Here is a 23,900-nt window from a genome sequence, read left to right as displayed (position 1 = left end):
AACAATTATTTGGCACTACTTCAAAATGATGTCACTCCAACGTTGGCAAATTTATATCCTGATCCAGGAAACCCTCAAGTTCCAGCGAATACGATATGGTTTCAGCAGGATGGAGCACAACCACATTACCAACTTAATGTCTGGCAGTACCTCGATTCCATATTTCCCAATCGGTGGATAGGGAGGCGAGGATCGATTGAATGGCCAGCGTGATCACCTGATCTTACATTATTAAATTTTTTTTATGGGGATATGTGAAGAGCCATGTGTACAAAACTAAACCTTCTGATTTAAATGACTTAAAAAAACAAATAACGCTTTCGATTAGGTCGATCACGCCTGTTATGTTAAATAATGTTAGAAGACAGTTTTATTTGAGATTAGGATGTTGCCAAGACGTTCGCGGTGAACATTTTGAACATCTACTTCATTAACATTCATAGTTCTTTTTCGTGTTGTACATTTTATTACGTTTTGCATTACATTTTAGTTTTTGATTGTATTGTAGCGAATTTCGGTAACCACATGATTTTAATTTATTTTATCATAATTAATCTTAATAAACTTAAAAGCGACAACATTTTTGAATGGAGAATGAGAAGACCTTTCAAACGATATATCACAAGCCTATACTTCCTATTTTAAAAATGGGGGGTTGTACCTGTCATTCTAAGGGGGTTGAAGGTAGGGGTTGCATTTTCACGTTAAAGAATGTCAAGTTATAATTTAAATTTGACGTGCTTTGGGATTTTTTATAAATATGTACAGTAACCTAAATAATGAATTTATTCCATTAGGCGTTTACACACTGTATACTATATACTATATTATTTATCTATGAAATAGAAATTATTATGCAACGGATAATTTAATCCCGTCAAAAATTTCTAATCTTTGCTGTGACTCATCCACCTATTGAGAAAATATCTCAATATTTAGCAACCCACGAAAAAGAATAATATGGAGTAATATATAAAATTAAGTAGAACAAATCTAATAAAATTCAACAGAACATAAGCAAAAAAGGAATAAAATGTATAAGAACTTTAAAAAATGTCATAATGTTATGACTCCATAATAATTATTGTAAGAGCGGATAAAGCTAGATTTATAGTTTGACGGACTGTAGACATAACCTATAAATTATACGATTATTAAACAAACTGTGTGTGTTCATTTTTAAGTACTATTGTTTATAATTATATTTTTATCCGTTTTGCGTGGAGTAACAGGAGCTCCGGAACCAGAAGGCAACGCTTTCTTCTCCGTTCCATACTTATTTCTCAAATTTATCCAAATTCTCTGGCAATCTGTCACTGAAAAAGTATAATGCAAAAAATATATTTACAAGTAGTGCAAACCTCCAATTAGGCAGTTTACTTCAAATTACATAAGATAAACATACCGGTCATTTAAAGTTCTTCGAATTTTTTTTGTGCTATTTTATTTTATTTCCTGGTCTTATATAAAGTTTCCTGGATTTATGGTATATCGGGATAACCCCGAATTAGGTTAATTAACAACTCATACTTATTTTATATGAAATATTGAAATTATACTAGGTATGATATCTTTTATTGTTTATTATTATTATTTTATAAATTATTAAATTATTGTAACAAATAATTAAAAAAATTCGAATAGTTAATCAACTTTACAAAATGGAAGGCGAGCCGGACAATTTACTTTGGTTGACAGCACAAAATTCGTCAGTCCATCTAGTTAGTGGGCGTCCTCTGCTCCGTGTTGCTTCTTGCCTTGGACACAGTATATTGCTTAAAAAGAATTCTTTTTAAGCAATATACTGTGCCTTGGACGCAAGTAACGCACAGTAAAAGATGAAAGTTGGCCAACTCTTTCGTTCCAGTCCGTTTTACTTTTCGTTTCGTCATGCGTTTACGTTCACTTATAAATAAGAGTACACAACATTCTATGTTGATCTTTTTTCAGTGCGTCTACGTATACAGTCTACGAAACTATAAATCCAGCTTTAGGAAAATGTAACTGTGACAATGGATAAAATTCAATATGAAGATAAAATTAAAGACCTAATAACAAACGAAACTTATACCAACTTAACAAAGGATCTAACGAAGACATTGAACAAACAGGATATATAGAATTTTATTCAAGTTTAAAGATTCTTTAACAGATTATCGAAGAAAAGTATTAACACCTTATTACAGTAATACACCAAATTTTTATAGAGTACAGAAAGTTTATAAAGCAAATACATCATTTAGACCTATTTGTAGTACCATAAATTCTGCTTCTAGTGAACTGTCAAAGGAGTTTATTAAACATTGTACTATCGTTTGCTAATAATAATGGCACATTTATAAAGAAAACATAACGTTTTTGAAATGAATTATCCAATATTGAATTTAATTCAAATAATATTTTAGTGAGTTTGGACATAAACAATTTATTTACAAATGTGTCGTTATATAAGACTTAAAAATAATCAATTCAATAATCAATCAATATTGGAATTATTGATGTTATTTATTGATAATACCTATTTATAACTAAATAAGAAATTCTATAAACAAAATTTTGGTCTAGCAATAGTCTCTGCATTATTTCCATTATTATCGACTATACTTATGGAAAGTTTCGAAAACAAATATTATTACTAAACAAACCATAACACTCACAGTATGATGGAGATATGTAGATGATGGCCTTGTAAATCACATTCCTAAATAATATAAAGAATAAAGCAATACAGATAAAGAAGAAGCAATAATATTTACCACGGAAAGGGAATATAATAACACACCTCCTGTCCTCGATGTTTTAATCTCAAAAAAGTATACTAGATATCAGATTCAAATATAGTCATAAAAGAAACAGATGGTAAACAAATCAAAGAAGCGACTTTAGGTATGTTAAATGAATACAGTTGCGTCTCAAATTCCTCGGCGGAGTGCAGTAGGATCTGGTTACCCATATTAAAAGGGTAAATCAATAGAAAGAAATTACCACTATTATTAAGTCAATTACGAATCGACTATACATAATTTATGTTTTAAGATACCATAAATATAAAATCAGAGTTTGGTGCTTATATTAAGAGTAAACTAAATGTAAGATCAAATACGCATCATGTGATCACTAACAGGAGAATTTTACAGACATTATTGCAAATAGTTGTTTTTTTAATATTCTTAATTAGTATTCATATTATTATTTGCATATCCTTAAGTTAAAGTTGATTTCATGTAATCTTACAATGAAGTCGTCCGAGAAGCGAAACTCAAAAATATTGGCAATATCATTTTAAAGTTATCCCCCTTAAAATGTGTGATATACGTCTGAATTAAAACAAAAAGACGCATATATAAAACCTTAATAAGACCTGTTATTACATATAGAATGGAAACATCCGCGCATAATAAAAAAGAAATGTGTTCTTCTAAAATTCGAAAAAAAAAAATAATAAAAACAATATTAGGGAAATAAGCAAAGAAGAAAGAAGAATGAAAACAAATGCCTAATTTTAACAGAAATAGACGAGAAAACATAGTCTCTTCCTTTAGTCCTAAACCGCTTCTCCGACACGGAGTGTAGTGATCATCATGATGTCGTGTATTGTCCTCTTCAAAGATCTCTGTCTTTGGACATTTCTGTTAACCCTTGCATAGGCATTTTGCGTATTTTTGTAATTTGGTCGATACGGTCATGGTTATCTTGTAAGGAATCTTCATCGCACTTTTTGACCTTCTACCGGTTCTTAGATAAGTCTTTGCATGTTTTCTCTGTCTGCTGCCGTAACGTGTTCAAAGTATTTTAATTGCTGGAGATGGACTTTACTGGATGGCCGTTTGCTTACCTTTAGCTTATTTAAAACTGAATTATTTGCCCTGTGGTCAGTCCACGGTATTCGAAATATTTTTCCTCAAATAAAACATTGTCAAGGTTCCAAGATTCACATTTATAGTATTGAAAATATTAAGCAGCTGATCAACCTCAGTTTTATTAGCGTTTACAAACATAGTCAAGACCATAAAATTGCTACACTGAGAATCGATTGGACTCATATTAAGACAAGGCTGGACGAAGTAGAAAAAGGTTTAAGATCAAGAACTGGACAATTTAATGCAGAGACTGAAAAAAAAAATCGAAAAAAGTTATGATACCAGCAAAACATACAATAAGTTATACATGATAAAAGATCGAAGAGATTTTTTTTAACATTCAGTATGTATAATTTATGTACAATAACATTGTGGAAAGCCGCGCAGTGGCGAGCACCCAGGTAAGACATATAATATTAATAATTGAATCTATGATATACCAATTAATTTAAACTTTAACTTGACAAACAAAGTTTAATACAGATAAAGAACACTGACATACATATGAGTACACAAGACTAAAAAGAAATCGAGAAAAGATTTAGAAAACACCAGAATAAAAACTTACTTTCTTAAATCTTCTTATGTGTGAAATGTTTAGCAGATCTGTCGCTAGCGGATTTGGATGGTAGGATAGTCTGATCTTGTATAAAGAGTTAACAGCAGATTTTGCTTCGCTAACTGTAAATCATGGTGTAATCTGTGGTTCGTAATATACCAAGGGGCATTTCAGATCTGGCGTAGTACTTTCGATTGGAATCGTTGAAGTTTTTGTATGTTTGTTTGTATGTTTATTTGATTTTCGACTCATTTACCAATACATTTTCCTGTAGATTAAGTTGAGTTAAAGGCGTTTCTTCCAGGTGGGGATGCCCCAATTAAGTTTGCTATCCAAATGAATTCCCAAGTATTTAACGACGGTATTAATTGATAGTGTAGTGTTGTTAATAGAAACTGGTTGCGCGACACCTTTTTTTAAGTAAACCTTATGTGTGTTAATTTTAGACTATTGACTTAGACTCGCCATAGTTTAAGCCAGCTCTCTAGTTTAAGTAGGTGATTTTGTAATACCTGGGATGCTTCAGTTGCTGTAGAATTTGAAGCCATGATAACTGTGTCATCGACATTTGTAGCGGTTGTTGTATTGGCCGTCGTTGGGAGATCTGATGTTTATATTAAGTAGATGGTAGATAGTTTGCTTAGTATGCTTCCTTGTGGAACTCCGGAACAAATTTGAAACAGGTTAGTTATTTCCCCACCTCTTTTGACTTGAAAGAATCGATCTGTCAGGTAGGATCTTAAAAGTGAACTTATGGGATGAGGAAATATGGATTTAATTTTGGAGATAAGACCTACATGCCAAACTTTGTCGAATGCTTAAGAGACATCTAGAAATGCAGCAATATAGCAACTTTTGTGTTCGAGCGAATTTCTGATAGTCTTTACCACCCTATGAATTTGCTCGATGGTACCATGTTGTTTCCTAAACCCAAACTGATAATTTGGTAAAACATTACTGTCATATAAAATAAGCTTCAGTCTTCTCAGAAAAAGCCGTTCAAATACTTTGGATATCATAGGAAACGAGCTAATTGGACGATATGAAGATTCTTCCTTGTGATCCTCATTAGGTTTTGAAATAAGAATAATTTCACTGTGACTAGGATCTTAACTTTACTAATTTTATTTGTTTTATGATGCTCAATGTAATTTCTTATATTAATTGCCGTACCTCCGTGGGAATATTTGGGAATATAGAAATGGCTCTTATTACTTATTAGTCATGTGTGCTTCGGAGATAAACATAACATTTAGATTATGAGAATAAATAAATGCTTTAACTTAGTGGAAATAAGTTGTTAAGCCATTGGCATTCCAACAGCACAACTATAGTTTAGAGTTGAAGGTTAAACTTAGATATCAGAGACATTATGAGATCAAACATCTTATCCATTCATTCCATTAACTTATGTACTAGTAGTTCTAGATTATTTTTTATACGTTGAGGAGTTGTTGGTTCTATTACATAAGAAGTCTCATCTATGGTAGATGTATTTCTATTATCTCTTCCTGCAACAATTTTCGCATAGCTGATAGTTGGTTGAGTGATTGAAGGATGTACTGCACGAGGTGGATGACGGGCGTTTTTTTCTCGAAGTGTTGGAAATTTTTTTGTTTGCAGCTCTTTGTATACGGAATATCCCTTATAGCTAGGAGGATGATTTTCTAGACAATTTACACATTGATCATCTTTTATATTCTTTCGTTTTGGACAATAAGACGATACGTGATCGTATTTCACACAGCGCAGACTTTTGTGGAAATAATTAAGTGTATGACTAAAATGTTGACATCTTTTACATTGGGGTAGTTCCTTTTTCGGATGCGGTGGCTCAACTGTGACAATAGAGTTAAGTAATTTTGTAATATTATATATATATATATCTTTATTATTAATTTGAATAGCTAGTTCTATAATAAATAGTGGCAGATCTTTTTTTGTGCCTCTTTGCTTAATGTTGGAGATATTCAGTTCTGTATGTCTGTGCACTAGCAACGCTTTTTAAAATGTCATTTGGATCTGTCGAAGGATGTAAATTACGTATAATAACTTAAAATCCACGGTTTTGTTTTAGTTGTTATATATAATAGTGAGTATTTTTTTCTGCTAAAGATTTTAAAATTAATGAATAGTGTTTGGATTAGTCAGCTTAAACTTTAATTTGGTTGTTAGCAAGACATTTAAAGTATATTTACCTGGAGTTATCTGCTATAGTAATTCCTGTAATGGTTTGTTACACTCGAAATTTTGTATAAATATAGGTGGTGGCTATTCTTTTTTTTGGTCTTCCAGCATTTCAACCTCTTAACTAGGTTTATGATTTTCATGTGCCTTGTATCTGTTGTAAAAACAGTTTTGCTTAGCCAATAATCTTTGACTGTAGCTTGTTTAGTATTTTTCAATTCAGAATTATCATTGTCGCGTTGACTTTTCTTGTGGTGGACTGATACCCATTCACTATAACTTTTTACCTCATCTACATCTGGGAGATTTTTTTGTGGTTTCTCTATTTGAAAGTTTGGTAAATTCGTATGTAGATCGTTAATGCGTGTTTTAAATTTTTGCTGCTGTTCATCTAGTGAGTTGTAACTGTCTTTTCGATTTCTTATAGGTGGAGGAGTCCGGGCAAGGCAGGATTTTCTAATGGCTGGATTTATGTCCTCAATGCATTGATAACTAGTTGGTTCTTGGTTATCTAGATCGTGATCTATATTTTTTTACTAATTACAACTAGGAATTATTGACTACGGCATATTTTTTTAATATACCGGACTATTTTATTTATATTTATGTTAATAAATGTAGTAATTAAATTTGTATTAGTTCCTTGTTGGATAATTATAATAACATTGAACACAAACATTTTTTTCGGTTATTGTTTTTAAGTTTCTTGATAATGAATGGCTTATACTAATTATAGGTACTAATTACAAAAAGATAAGATAATTATTTACAATTACTTCTTCAATACTTGTTTCCAACTCGAAGGTTCGAACAAGACTGGGAGAAGAATTATGATAGCAGCAATGCACATAGCAAGTTATACATGAGAATTAGCAATAATCCACTTCACCTCAAAACAGGTTTTGCAAAACGCCTGGCATAAGCCATAATCCCCTAAGATTACAAGTCTTTGATGATGACGGTGATGATAATGACAACCATGGTGAAGTAAAACAAAAATAAATCATTTGGCTGTTAATTTTCTCATGACTTTTATAGTTTCCAATAGATTTTATATTCAATATAATTTAAATTTTAGTTGAAACTTCTTCAAAGGTTTAAAGAAAATTAAAAAATCTATTTTGATGTTTATTTTATACGTTGATTTATAAAAAAAAATGTATGCATGATATGAATATAATGTTCTAACCACTTTTCCATTCGTGTACCACTTTATAGAGTTGTGGTATTAATTAATATTTTTTGTATATCTAGAATTTTTGTACAGTTATATGTTTTTTAATTATGCAATTTAAGCTGTATTTCTTTTAAAAATGATTCTTACTTTTCAGGTTAACGTTTGTGCCGCTCTGTAACACGGGAACAATGAACCTACTTGGGGGTGAGTTACACTTTGCATGTGAATTTTGGCTTTTACAGTCAACTGTTTTATTCAAAAATGCAATTTAGCAGACAGAAAGGGGCTAATCGATACTTCACGCACTGACAGGGCAATTAATTGAAATTTTGCAATTATAGCAAGTCGAAAACTGACAAAAGTCTAGCGCAACTTCTTCTATTGTTAGATTTTAATTAACATAATAATTCTACACAAATTGAATACTTAATCAATATGATAGCAAAAAATTTGAGTTTGTACGCTCAAAATTGTATTTTAAACTTTAAAAACTAATATTAACAAGAAAATATTATACAAATCTTCTACCATTACGGTTCTTAAAAAATTATATGTATAGAAATTCTAAACTTTTCAGTGTTAACAAAAAACTAATTTTTGTTGTTCAATTGATTGTTTTATTGTTAATCAAATTATTTAAGAACCATTTAATTTTGTACAAAAATGTATATACAGGTCTTGAAAAATATGTCTATATGATGTTATCTTGATGTTGCTAGTTGATGTTATAGTGACGGCCGTGGCTAAGCGGCTATATTGGCGTATCAAGCCGGAACGCACAAGTTTGATCCTCGGCACCGACAACAAAATTTTTAATTTCTAAAAATTATTCAAGCCGCCACCGTATTTCGGAGGGCACGTCAGCCATCAATACCGGCTACGTAGTGATCGCTAAGTCATCTTAGATGCAACTAAAACCTCTAACACTAGACCTTAGCTACAGGTCTTTACTTCTTTTCAGTTGATATGTTCAGTTTTTTTTTAATTTGAATCAAATACAGTTGCTTTTTTGGGTTACAAATACAGTAATCTGTTTTTCCTTTGTTTCACATGTTCTTCTTAGGGTGCTTGTCAGTTCCGAACGTTGGCGATCATTCTGGCTATAATGAATTTGTTGGTTGCTATATGAAATAGCTGTGTTAAGGTCTTTCTATACCATAAAGCCAGGATTTTCTTTTTTATCCTGGGGCCCTTTTCCTTCAATTTTACCTTGAAAAATGCATTGTAGTAGCTCGTATCTGCCTTGATTTCTCATTATATGTCCCAAGCACTGTAGCTTACGGCCTTCCACGATGTTAACCAAATCCGCGGTTGTGTTCATCCTCTGCAGTACTTCTTCATTGGTGACTTTGTCTGTCCATGGTATCTTCATGATCCTTCTGTATAACCATAGCTCAGAAACCTGAAGTTTTGATAGAATTTCCGTCTTCAATGTGCACGTTTCTACTCTGTACAGAAGCAATGAGTACACGTAACATTTAAGGAACCTTATTTTTGTTTCTAGGTTGAGGTCATGGCTCTTGGACACAGAGTTCATAGCTAAGAATGCACTTTTTGCCTTTCCGATGCGACATTTAATCTCTTGGGTATTATCTCACGACTTATTGATCATAGTTTCCAAGTAGTTGTACTGTGAGACACGTTCAATTCTCATTTGGTTCACGTATAGATTTGCTCCAGTTATGTTTTCCTTACTGATGATCATTAGCTTGGTTTTGCTGGTGTTTATATCCAGTCCATAATATGTTCTACTTGTTTCCGTTATTTTGTTCATGAAGCTTTGCAGCCGTTCTAGTGGAAAACAACTATTGTATCATCTGCATAGCGCAGGTTATTAAGCTTGACTCCATTTATTAAGATGCCTTTATCAATATCTTTTAGAGATTGAATATCAGTGGTGAAATTATGCACCCCTGCCTCACCCCCCTTAATATTTTGACCTAATCCGTATATTCTCCATCTATTCGGAGCACCGCTGATTGATTCCAATACAGGTAAGCTATTATTTTTAACTCTCTTTCGCCAATCCCTGTCCTCTTCAGCACTTTCATCATTTGTTTATGCCTGAGTCTATCGAAAGCCTTCTTGTAATCAGTCAGGCATGCAAAAACATTACAGCTGACATCTCTATATTTTTAAAACAATATCTGCACGCTAAATAAAGCTTCGCTTGTACCAACGGCGTTCACAAATCCAAACTGATTGCGTGCAATTTGTTCCTCACATTTCCGGTAACTTTTTTTGTGGATGACTTTTAAAAACAGCTTTAGCAGATGACTCATTAGGCTTATAAAAGTTAAAAAATAAATCGCGATCCCCTAAGAGATCGAAGGCTCCTAAAGAAATCCAGGCAGGTTAAAAGAATCCAAGAATGGCATCCACATCATCCGACTTACTTAGCTGTAGACTAATAATATGTACTAGAAAAATTACAGATACTCTGAACTATTAAAGTTCTATTGCAGGGCTCTGTTTTCTAACGTTTTTGTAATTGAGAATTCTATCTCCATTCTATTTCATATTTCCTCTGTTCTTTATTCTATCCGCCCTGGTAATTTGCAGACATCTTGTCATAAAATCCAGTTTAACTAGTCTTATTTTATTTCATATTGATGTTGTCATTGGCCATACTTCTACTCCATATAGGGTAATATTTATCACTATGCTCTGAAAGATCCTTTTTTGTTGTCTTTGGTTGAAGTGTTGTTCCGTATCACTCCAAGGAGTGCTTTCGTGGTTTGTTTTCTCCGTGCTATATTCATTTCTTATTCTTTCATACAAGTACCATCTCGGCTTATTAATTTCCCTAATTACTTAAAAGCTTACAACTCTTAATAGTCTCTTCTTCTAAACTTAAGTTTAAATCTGCAACCTTGTATCCAATACATAAGCATTCGGTCTTACACATAATTATCTTGAGTCCTAACTCATATTCTTCCTTTAATTTCCCTATTATATATTCTACATCCTCCCTGTCTTGTGCAAAAATGACTTGGTCATCTGCAAAAAGTGGTGAATGTAATAATCTCTTGTACTGTTATGCCATTGTTTCGCATTTTCTATACTATCTCTTAAAAGCCTGATATATATATATATATATATATATATATATATATATATATATATATATATATATATATATATATGTGTATCTTCTTCTTCTTATTTTTCCTCTTTATAAGCAATTCTGCTTGTTCATTGACGGATTAACACCTCTGTGAAAGGTTTTCACTCCATCTTTTGCGCGGTCGTCCGATACTTCTTCTGAAGATTTGTGACTTATCTCTTGCTATTTTGACGACACATAAATTCTTAATTTTATCTTAGTGTTATTGTGTCTGTTTCGCCAAATAGTGTTATTAAGGCATCCTGCCAGTCTGTTTGCTTTTTTGTACTTGATCTCTCACTTCTTTGTCCAGGTCTCCATAGCTAGACAGTGTAATTCCCAGGTATTTTATTTCCATTACTTGTTTAATACTGACGCCATCAATTTCTATTTTACATCTGGTTGGTTCTTAGCTGACTACTATTGTTTTAGTTTTCTGAGATGAGATTGTCATATTAAATTCTTTTGCTCTTATGTTAAATCTGTGGACCATTTTTTGCCGACTGTCTTCATCTTGGGCTATCAATATTGCGTCATCTGCGTAACAGAGTATTTTGATTTCTTTGTTTCCCATTCTGTATTCCCTTCCTTTGTTAACGCTTTTGATGATTTCATCTATGATCAAATTAAAGAGCATAAGGCTCAATGAATCCCCTATAGGTTCTATAAGTTGTCCATTCTGACTTCCATTTTGTTGTTTTGGTTGATGTTTTCGATAGTGTTTATAATATTTAGGGGAGCTTCTCTATTATACAGAAGATGCACTACATCTTTAAGTCTTACTCTGTCAGATGCTTTCACGATCGCTTTTACAAAGGCTTAGGTCAATCAGACACAGAAATGCTGGTCTATTATATTGTAATTGTGATTTTTCAGTAATTTTCTTTATTACAAATATTGAATCTGTATACTACGAAAACCCTGCTGTTTATCTGCTAAAACAATCCTCTGATTTAATAGCACTTGTAAAATTTTAGTTGTAAGTTTTAGCGTAGTGTTTAACAAGTTTGTACCTCTGTAGTTTTCTGGCTGTCTTTTATCTCCTTTTTTGAATAGTAGAATTAGTTAGCTCCTTCACTTTTCCGGTATTTTATTGTGTTTTATAATTTTAATAATTATTGTTGTTAATTGTTCTGTCATTACTGCTCCACAATATTTCAGTAACTCGTTTGTTATCCCGTCTTTACCTGCTGCTTTTCTGTTCCTTAGGTTTTCAAGTATTTTCCGAACTTCCTGTACATTTATATTAAGTTCATTTGTGGTAATTTCTGGTGTTTCCGGTTCTAGTGTCATTTGTTCTTCCTCTGCATATAGCTTTTTTAGGTAGTTAATCCACTTATCGTTTTTTATGTAGTTTGGTTTTATTAGTTTCCTTTATCTCCGTTCTTTGACCTCTTATCAAGCGTCATATTATTTCCTTTTGCAGACCGTAAAAATCATGTTCCATTTCTTTCGAAAAGCGTTCCCAGTGATCATTTTTTATTTTTCTTACAAGTGCATGTATTTCGTTTCTAATTGTGGTGTAATTATGGTATGCCTCTTGTGTTTTTTGGTTAACATGTATTTCAAATAAGTTATATTTTTATTTATATTTCTTTCACCAAGAACTTCCTTCTTGGATTCTATATTAACTTAAATTTGCAAGTCTGTTCTTTTATATAGTCTATGTGTTGTATTTACCCATTTATCTTTAACGTGTATTTTTCTCAGTGCTTCCCATAGTTGTTTTCTGGGCACACTATCATATGCTTTCTCCAAGTCTATTAAGGTCATATGTGTTTCAATATTTTTCTCTTTATTCTTTTCTACCACCTCTCTCATGATGAATATATTATCTAGACATTATCTGACTTTTCACAATCCAGATTCTAAAGAAAAAGTTTTTGAAAATATTCTTGCTATTGAAGGCATTACACCGATCCCACTATAGTTATTTGATAACCTTTTGACACTTTCTTTGAAAATGAAGGACATATATTATAATGGATGTCACTTCTCTTGAATCCCCTCTCCTGCTTCGATTATATTAATAATCTTGTGTGAATGACACTATCCTTACGCCTCCATATTTTAGCAGTTTCATTTTTATGTTCCCTTGTCCTGGTGCTTTGTTGTTTGTGGCTTTCTTAAGTGCTTTATTTATCTTCCTATGTGATTTCGACTTTCTCTACTATTGTTGTCACAGGGTCTTGTGAGATATACTCCGGTGTATTCTTCGGCAATAATTTTGTGTAATGCTTTGTCCACTCCGTTAATAGATCTTTATAAATCAGTTCAAAAAATAGTTAGCAAATGCAGTAAAACAGACCAATTTATTATGGGAAGTGATTTAAAGGCTAGAATCGGAAACATATTTTTCCACAAACCCATTTTCAGATATAAATATATTCGCAAATATCAATAAAATCTTAAAGGATAGAGTCTATCAAGGACTCCTATCAAGGACTCATTATCGATTATCTAATGTTAGGAAAAAATTACAAAATTTAGCTACTCAAGTACTAAAAAAGTGTTTAAGTATACTGCGAAAGTGACATACTCCAACTATTATCGGTAATTAAAAAAAATTGAATACTCTCTCAAGAAAATAAGGAGTTTAATATCACCTAATCAAAAGACAGTATTTAAAGTCTATTTACTACCAGAGAAAAATGTAAGAAATCCTTATCAAAGACGTTTAAATTAATGTTTGGAATAACAGTCTAATAAATAATACGTGTAATTGTCCCAATTAAAAAATATATCACGCCACTGAGATATTTTAAACTAAAATATAGGCAGATTGATATTGATACTTACTAAATCGTAAAAATGATCTTAGAGAACGCTGTATGTAAGCAACTGCCACAAAACTCTGCGTGCCGTTTTTGAGCTATGTGCGCTGGTCTTTGATTATCTCATACCTGATTCGAGTTGTATTTTGTTGTACCCACTGACTTCGTTATGGATTCTGCAGATATATATCTACATATATATCTCAAAACAGGAAAACAAAAACCAAAATAGGTATACCGATAGAAGGCAACCGTAAATACGTATTTCAGCATCAAATTGTCGAGCTCTCTTCCTTTGCTAGCCATGCTTCCGACGTTGAGAGTTGCAACTCTCAGGACCAGCTTCTTTGTCTCTTTCCGTTCTCTAAGGGGTAGTTCTAGCTCACTTTTCTCAGGGGTCAGGTGAGGCCTCAACTGCGGTGTGGCTTACGGGAAACGCCCTAGCCCCTAAACCATATTCCTTCTTTCCATTCTTTCCATGGTTTTAGTAAGGTTTTTACTGCTAGATGCCCTTTCTGACGCTATCCGAGTTTGGTACAGGCACTGATGGTTACAGAGCCGCTCAATTTACCCAGCAACTACCAGAGGCGAAGTAAATCTCTCGTTTTCGATTGGAATGCGCATATTGCAGCATTTTCTTCTTCACACTCAGAGCGCCTCATTCAGATATATTTTGAAGAGTGTACGTGCTATGCAGCAGCTGTGCTTTATAATATAATAGCCTGCTGATAGGAATTTCTATATTTAATTTGTTTCCAGTTTTAATGTTCGCCGTCATCTTTTTGGAAACCTGTTATACTGCTTTAACATATTTTTTATTTACACGTTGTATTTTCATTGCTACCCAGAGCATTGTCTCTATTATATGCTTTCGTCAAATCTATAAAGACTACATGACCTTACATTTAATTGCTTATTTTAGATAAATAATCCGCCGCAAGAAATATGTGTTTTGTCATATATTAAAAATTTCATGATAAAATTGACCAAATTTTTATTTTGATAAGATACATTCCTTTGTTAATTTATTGCAAATTTTTGATAATTTCAAAATGAGCTTATCTTGTTTTAAGTAGGGATGTTTTTGACAAAACACCGGTTTTGTCAAAAAAAACAGGAAAAACAGAACATTTTGTAAAACACAGGAAAACCGGTGTTTTTGACAAAACACCGGTTTTCGGTTATAATGGTTTTTTTTGCTTACGGTTTAACCTGGCGGTTATAACCGGCCAAAAAAACCAGTTTTTCCAAAAACCCGTTTTCGGTTTTTTAAATCCAATAGGTTACAAGTTTGCACGTTGAGTTTGCTTCTGTATTTATAAAATAAAATAAAATTTGAATTACGGTTGTGTTTGGAATAATTACTTGAGAATAATAATTATGATTGCTATCTAAAATAATATCTAACCCAATCCTAATCACCGTTAAAACCTAATAACCGGTTTTTACTTTAAAAATAAAAAACCGGTTATAACCGGGACAAAAATCGATAAAACCAGTTATTGCGAAGTACAAAAACCGGTTTTCGGTTAAAACCGGTAGGTTTTTCCCATCCCTAGTTTTAAGCCAATCAAATGAATATCGATTATATGATTTTTTAATGTAGGAACTCTTAAATAAAAAGCAATTCTGTAGAAAATAGGAAAAAATACGACCCAGATTATTATCGACGTGTTCTAAATAAACAAGGTCCAATGTCAGTTATTTGATATTTATTTTTGAAGCTATACCTATTTTGTTTTACCGACATTGAATATATTCTATTATTTTCATTATTTTGAATTTCTATTTTAAATTTAAATATTGGGACGCTCCATGAAGATAGACTATGTAATAACATGTCTATAATGAACCAGCTATCAACTATTGGAACTAAATTTGACCTAATTACTGTTACTAAAAACAAAACAACTTGGTAATCAGTACTATGAAATAACACGATATTTATGTTTCCTTGGTAAGTGTAAACAGGATTAATTTACTATTTGTGAAACATGTCATAATACCGAACGAGAATATTTTAGTTAACAGTACACTCTTGCGTAAATATGATATCCAGAAAGATAAAGCAGTAAACATAATCATAAAACGAAGACAAAAAATTATACAAATCACATTTAATATAATAAGGTAAAATTTTCGGCATTAATAAGTAAACAAAGATGTTTTTGGCGTCAAAATGTACCAATGTGTCGACCAGTTAACATTGTAATTAACTGTAACTACCAAATAATGAAAATAGAAAGACAAATTTAAATGTTAACCGCCAAATAGGATAGTATAAATTCATCTTCTAGTGAAAATTTCTGTTTTTATTTGAATTATTCCTAGAATATCATAATTAACTCATGTAAAATTTTTTATATTTTACGTATCGTTGCAAGTCTTGACCTGCTTCTTATTATTGATTCATAGTTGTACACTTACCTTCAGTGAGAGTATATTTGGATACACAATGAATGGTTATTACGAAAACAATTTGTCACGTTTACCAAAGTTATGGAATGAAACTCTTTCCGAAAAAGAAGAAAATGAGGAGGAAGAGCCATTTAAAGGCGATTCTCCAGATGAATATAAACCTTAATCTGAACTGAAACTAAAAATTTTTCAGAGGAGGAAGTGATCGGCCGAAAAGAGTGAAAAGGTGAGTTTTACTTTATTGTTTTAGTGATAGTATATAATATGCAGTGAGAGCTAATTCTGGTATTAATTTACATTATTCTCCTTTGTCCAAATCTTTTTGTTTTGTTCTTACCCGAGTATTTTTGCCTTGCTTTAAGTTTTTAGTTTTATAATTACATTATTTTCAGGTCATTCGATACCGTTTATAAAAATGCTGTAAAGATATAATCGCTGTTGCTTCAACATCTAAGCAGTCTTCCCATGTTACGAATGTACAAATTCTTAGACGATATCACAGAAGTGGTAATATCTCAGTACTGTACCCAAGAAGATGAAAATGAGATTGAAGAAAAGAAATATTGCGAAATCATGAATTGGGGACCAATTACCGGTAGGTCTCTAAAACGTTTTGATTTCGTAGTCGATTCTGTCGGACCAAAAGATGAAAATCTTGAGAATAATTTAGCAAAAATTCCTATCGATTTTTTTAACATATTTTATGAAAATTTAGTCAGTCTTATTGTTACTGAAACAAATCGGTATGCACAACAAAAGCTAAGTGTTGGGATACAGCCAAACTCTCAACTTCACAAATGGAAGAATACTGATGCAGACTGAAAAAAGACTATTCTTTACTACCATTTTGTGGATGGGTCTAGCATGACTAGCCAAAATATCAGATTACTGGAGAAACAGTAATTTATGTTAACATCTTAACACTTTAAGTGCCACCATGTTAGAAAAAAAACACAGTTCTGGGGGCCGTTGTGTAAAATTCATAAATATGTATCAAAAATACCCTACTTAACTGTGTCTTTTATAATTTATATATTATAATGTTATTTTCTCATAAAAACATTGTTGGATCAAAATGGATGCAAGTGGCCCATTTTCATAAATTGACGCTGTTGGCCACTTGTATCGATTTGTAATCAGCATTATAAACAGTTTTGTTCCTGTAGAATTTTGTTGGTCGCAAGTATATTATGTGCCTTCTTTTGTGTGTGTATATTATATTGCGTTATTGTAATTCAGTGTTACAAACACGTTTTTTCTTGTCGGAATTTGTTGGTCACGAGCAACAAAACACAGCAATGCAATGGCTCCTGTGGCGAGGAAATAGAAAAACCGATAATAATTTTAGAGTACAATAAAGGTAAAGCCTTTATAGATCTTTCTGATCAGTTGAAGTCATATTCTACTAGTTTACGAGAAGGGATGAATTTGTATTGAAATTTAGCAGTAAAATTACTAATAGGACCTACGCTAATAAATACGTATTGTGTACATCAGATGGTAACGAAGAAAAATGTCCATCACCAAATTCAAAGAACAAATTGTCAGTCAGCTTTTGGACGAAAATTTTACAAGACCTCCTTTGCCTAATAACATCAACAAAAATCATATTTTAGTGGATGATAATAAGAAAGACTTGCTACGAAAGGCTAACAAACAGCCAGGATTGAAAATATGCCCAAGCCAAATCTTCACAAACTGGCCACAAATGTAGTGCTTGTAAAAAATATTATTATCCCAAATGTTTTTTTATTTCTTATAAATCTGAATTATTAATGTAATAACATTCATTACAAGAGTTTTTATTAATAGCTACTAAAAATAAATGTGTTATTTTTTAATTTAAAGTAAGTATATTTTATTTTTAACAAAATGTGTTTATCAACTTGTAAAAAAAATCGTTGGCCAAAAACAAATTTTTAACCAACCAGCTATGCTTTATAAGTCCCCTATTCAATTAAAAACAAACCCTGCATTCGTTTTAATTCAGCTAGCCTAAAGTGAAAGCATTCCTCTGTATCCATTTGAATACAGGTGGCCAAAAATGATTAATGTCATTTGTATCTAATAGGATACAAATGCCGTTTAAAGCAAAATTTTAGAACAAATGTGAAGAAATTGTTTCTTATATATAAATACTTTTGTGTATGTTTCATTTAAGTAACAATGAAGACGCGATTGCTGGCGGTCGTTTGGAAAAATTAAGGTTTTGATAACTTTTAGGAATGTTTAAGTCCTAGAAAGAAAAATTTGTGTTATAAAACATTAGTTCCATATAGGCCATGCTTGAGCGAAATACATCACAAATAAAAGATTTAAGTTTGCGATAAAGTTATATAAATTTTGTTTTAAAGGAGGCTATACCTATGATCTAAGAGTTTATTGTGAAAATGATAAAAATCCAAGTGTTAGTGGGTCAACAAAAAATGGAATGCCACTAATGAAACCACCGTTAGATTAAGGCAAAATTCTCTTTATCGATAATTTCTTTAAAAGTGTTGCTCTCGCTAAAGAGCCTATAAAGCGAGATACACACTTGGTAAGCATACTAAGAAAAAATTAAATCCCACTGAGGTAACAGCTAAGAAACTAAGGAGAGATTATCGCAAGAGAACATAATGGAGTAGTTGTTCTAAAGTGTCAATACAAACGACATGTACTTTGTCTAAGTACAAACCACATGGCAAGTATAAAGAAAATTACAAAACAAGGTGAGGAAATTGAAAAACTCACTGTTATTTGCCATTATAACGATAGCAAAGCATTAATTGATCTGTCTAATCAACTAGAAGCTTATTCTTTACCGTTAATAAATGGGATAAAATGGTATAGGATTTATATAATGGTATAGGCATATAACTTTTTAACAACCGTTTGCGTTGTTGTTGGGCACATTTGTGGTAAATGCATATACTGTAAACAACAATATACCCAAAGATAAATTATCTATTATCTCATTTAAGTATAAAATAGTTGAGATTAAATAATATCATATGGAATACCATCAAACAACCAACCGTCAATAATAATAAACAACACATTCTTGAGGAGGTATAATCCAAAGACAGTCGTAGATGTGATATTTATATGCTACGAAGACATACATAACAGGGAAGGTCGAAAAAAGACGCAAAAACCAAAGTCAAGGTATTCTTATAAAAAATGCGTAAAATTTTATTGTTTAAAATGTTTCTTTGAAGTTCATAAATGTCATTAATAATGTAGATATTTTTAAACTTATTTTGTCAATAAAAATGTGTTTTCATTAATAATAAACATATTATGTTTACATTAAAATTTCTAGTTTCCTCATGCTTAATAACGAAACGAAAAAGTTATAAGCTTATAACTGGTTTGGGACCCTCAGGCCCAACCTTTTAGTGTTCTATACACCTCAATGGAATTCGTGGACTGTAACAGGTTCACAGAGCAGAAAGTGAAAGCAGGTCCTGAAGCCCATGTGTTGGGTCACGGAGCCAGTTATACAAATGGTTTAAAACAAAGGTAACAAGATTAACTAAATAATTTTTAGAGAATTATAATTATAATTTTCTGTCTTTTAAAAATATAATTAATGTAAACATCTACAGAGCCAAGTGATAATAAATATAGTATGTTCCAAGAAGCTGCTATTTTAGCAACCAAAAAAAATATGATCTAAATCACTTTCCTGTTTACAATGCTCACATTTGTCATCATCCAAAGCTCGTATTTTAAATAAGTGTTTTGAATAACATGCGTGCCCGAATTGTATTCTAATAATGGAAGTTATGTGCCTCCTGGAAGCTCTATAAGACTTGTACCAAGGAAATTTGGAAATATCTGGCTGAATTAACAAGTATCTATTTTAATTTAAAAAAGAGTATTCCTTCCACTGGTAGCTCCATTCTCGAAGCAATGTTGACTTGCAAGAAATAATACTGTCAGAAAGCGTTACTTTATGTAAAATACCAGTATCGGTTGAAATGCTTTCTTTGGCTAATAAGTCGACATATTCATTATGTTCAAATCCTGCATGTGCTTTAATCCAGAGAAAATGTACATTGATTCCTTTGGTTAAAATATTTTGATTATACGCTTCTCAAAGTAAGGGAGATTTCTTTTTTGTCAGTATTTATTTGTCAGGTCATGGAAATTTAAAGTCACTATCTTTTCGTATAGAGATGAGTTAGTGAAGAAACTCAAAAAAGAAGAGATTATCGCAAGAGAACATAATGGAGTGGTTGTTCTCAAGACAAAACGAAATGTGCTTTGTCTTACAAACCACACGGCAAATACAAAGACAATTACAAAACAAGGTTAGGAAATTGAAAAACCCACTGTTATTTGCAATTATAACGATAGCAAAACATTGATTGATCTGTCCAATCACCTAAAAGCTTATTCGTTACCGTTAATAAAAGGGATAAAATGGTATAGGAAACTTTCGTTTGAGTTGGTGTTGGGCATATCTGTGGTAAATGCATATACTTTATACAAGAATATAACCAAAGATAAATCATCTATTATCTCATTCAAGGAGCGAATTAGGAAAGGTCTAAAAAACGCACAGTTTCAGACACCAAAGTCAAGGTATTCTTGTAAAAAATGCGTAAAATTTTATTGTTTAAAATGTTTCTTTGAAGTTCATAAATGTCTTCAATAATGTAGATATTTTTGGACCCTCAGGCCCAACCTTTTAGTATTCCATACACCGAAATTGAATTCGTGGACTGTAAATAAGTTCTCAGAGCAGAAAGTAAAAGCAAGTCCTGAGCCCATGCGTTGGGTCACGGAGCCTAAGCAGTTTTTTCTGTACGTTTATTCACATGGCGTTTAACGTATAATAATGTGTACATACTATCAAAATTATGATTTTTTATCAAATTCCAAGAAACCAATGAACACAAAAAGCATTAATGTAGAATACAAAAAAATCCTATACGTATACCCATAAGTCACTAGGAGATTAACACATCCATATTTTAAGTGCCTATAAAAGGAGGATTTTCCTATATACAAAACCAGTTAAAATAATATAAATCATATTTTTAGGTCTATCCGACTTCATGAGTGTTATTAAAATTTGTAATATCATTTTTGCAAAATATACCTTATTTAATTTTTGCACCAGTTCAGGGCAACATTGTTTTAAAACTGGAATACATCTGCTATAAGGGTCGCATAAACGCAGAGAGTTTAAATATAACAACTAATCAATACATCCCGCGCCTACTGGTATCTCTGAATTTTCAAATATACCACAGCTGTCCTTCTCTTACTTTAGTAGACTATGTATATTTGTCCAAACAACATGAAAATAATGTGATTTTCACTAACGCTTAATTCGTGAAAATTTATATTTGCGATACATTTTGCTCTGTTTGACATTTATGAGTTCCTGTTATCCGCTGTTGTGTTTGGTAAAAGTATAGGGTATAATTTATGGTATATATTTATTTGTTTGTGTTATATTTATAACGTAAACAGACACACGAATAATCGTATAATGTTTATACTATGCGTAATAATATAACAACAGATCAAAATTATATAATTATTTACATATTGCCTAATAAAAAAAATGTACAATAATAATTAAATGCGCCGAAGATTTCTATTGACTTTAATAATACCTCTTAATACTTTTTCACCAAATACTTAATACAAAAAGTATAAATCATACTTAATTGCCAGCTGACCCGGCGAACTTAGTACCGCCTTAGAAATCAATAACGTGTCTAAAAAATTAGCAGAAGATAAAACCAAAAAACACTTAAACGTATTAGGAATGAAAAAAGTTGAATCAATTTAATGCTTTCTGATAAAAAAATATTTTTATTTTTTTTTGTGTTAAATAAATATAGAACGATCACGGTTTTCTGACACGAGAATATTGTCCTTGCAGAAGTCAAAAGCCCGAGAACTTGTAAACATTTAACCCTCAGCTACTATAATCTGGGTCTGTCAGACCCAGAGAGCTTTCGGTCACTACGCACTCTCCTTAAATTAAATAATTTTTGGCTGGGGCTCTGGCTATTTTCAGCTTATTTAATCTGAAATACGATAGTGAAGAGTGCATAAATTTTATTTGGAACTAGCGAGTTTTATAGACGTAGCTGGGTATATTAGACCCACTTATAGCAATTACGTAATTTTTACATAATTATTGTATTTAAGATAAATATTATTTTATATCACTATAATTTAGTATATCCTAATTTATTTTATTTGAAATTGTTTATTTGTTGTTTTTTTAAGTAGTATTTTCTTCCTTTCAGTTTAAAATTGCTCCAAATAAACCTCTTATCGTCGAATATATTGATGCCTTATTTCAAAGTGAGGAATTTTGGGTTGACGATCCGAAAAATGTTGCGTCAACCTCGGCGTGGTTTTCAACAAATGTTTTACTGGGTGCTGAGGAGATACAAGCACAAGCCAATATCATCTAAATGGCCAATGGCACGATAACGACCATGAAATTTTTAGTGATCATAATTCGATCAGTGATATAGACTGAAATCCATCAGATGTAGAGCAAATTTAAACTTCTAGTGAAGAAACCGAACAATCTAAAAATAAAGATGCAATAGAAGAAAAAAAGCAAAGAAATTACTACTACGAAAAAGACAAAACAAAATGGTCGAAAATTCTTCCAAAAAGAACTAAAGCTCTCAAAGAGAATATTGTAAGAGTTCTGCCTAGTTTGAAAGGTTCCAGTCGCGCTAATACTCCTCATAGTATTATAGACAAGGAAATTATATCCCTCGAGAAAAATTCCTAAAACAATTAGCGCAAAGCTTGTACATTACACACATGAAGAGAAGATTATATAACTCCAAACTCCAATGTGCCCCAACAGATTCGAGCTATTGCATCAGATATTCTTGGCACTAAATTTTTAAGTGTTCCTGAGCACCCTTGAGCCAACGAAAATCGAAAAAGAAAGAGATGTCATCTCTGTCCAGCTAAGAAAAACAGAAAAACAAACTATGCGCAGAGTGGAAAATGCATGTATGTATACAATGTTGTGTTCACGTGTAGAAAAAATGCAAAGAATAACTTAAATTTGTGTTTAAACAATTTATGTCACTTCATTTTGTAATCTTAGTTTATAAACAAAATAATTATCAAAACAAATTTGTTTGTTTTCCTTTATATAAAAAAATTGGTCTTATAGACTCACAATACTTATGTACTTATTACTTTTGACTTATAGTAGTTAAGGGTTAAAATCAAATAGTACGTTTGTTGAAATCATCATTATACGCTAGATCAAGACATCCTCTCCTTTGTATTTTTCGTTAACGCTTTCAGCCCTGAATTTTTTTTTCAAAGGTAAAATTTTTCTGTTGATATTTTCTTTAATTGGACACCTAAATAATACAGAAAATATATTTTATAAAATTTTTGACTCCCCACTTTTCATTTTACAAATTGGTGGCAACTGCCACTAAGAGGTTATTAAGGCATAAATAAACATAAAATTATATATAAAATTTATTACAGAAAAAGCATGTATAAAACTATATTATGTTTTATTGACGTCGTTTATGATAATTTTTGATTGTCACTACGATACTCCAACCATGAGTTGCACACTGCTACGTTAAAATAGTGAAACATTATCCGTACAATCCACTTCTTACTTCTGATAAACGTTCTATAAAGTGATACAAGGAAATCATTTTTATCCACGCCGCTCATATATTGATTGTAAACTTTAATTACTGCTGGACGTTCAACTTGTACATAATATGTTTTTGTTTTTTTATCCCAACGTTTGACAGTATCAGTAGGCTCTAAGCCTATAAAATTTGAGGCCATATTTGAGGCCAAT

At 31.8% G+C, this 23,900-nt stretch overlaps 1 protein-coding gene and 1 long non-coding RNA gene across 2 annotated transcripts in view; one reads left to right on the top strand and one right to left on the bottom strand.

The window, feature by feature from the left end:
- Window positions 1–23,900, bottom strand: part of LOC140448484 (uncharacterized) — a 230,816-nt gene that overhangs the window by 199,438 nt on the left and 7,478 nt on the right. The window lies entirely within an intron of this gene.
- LOC140448486 (uncharacterized) lies at window positions 16,132–22,395 on the top strand. The gene is made up of 3 exons (XR_011951722.1): window positions 16,132–16,307; window positions 16,474–16,676; window positions 22,342–22,395. It is a non-coding gene; the product is annotated as an uncharacterized lncRNA (long non-coding RNA).

Source organism: Diabrotica undecimpunctata, chromosome 8, assembly GCF_040954645.1.
Source record: "Diabrotica undecimpunctata isolate CICGRU chromosome 8, icDiaUnde3, whole genome shotgun sequence".
In the NCBI taxonomy this organism is placed as follows: Eukaryota; Metazoa; Arthropoda; class Insecta; order Coleoptera; family Chrysomelidae; genus Diabrotica; species Diabrotica undecimpunctata.
This window is presented reverse-complemented; position numbering and strand designations above follow the sequence as displayed.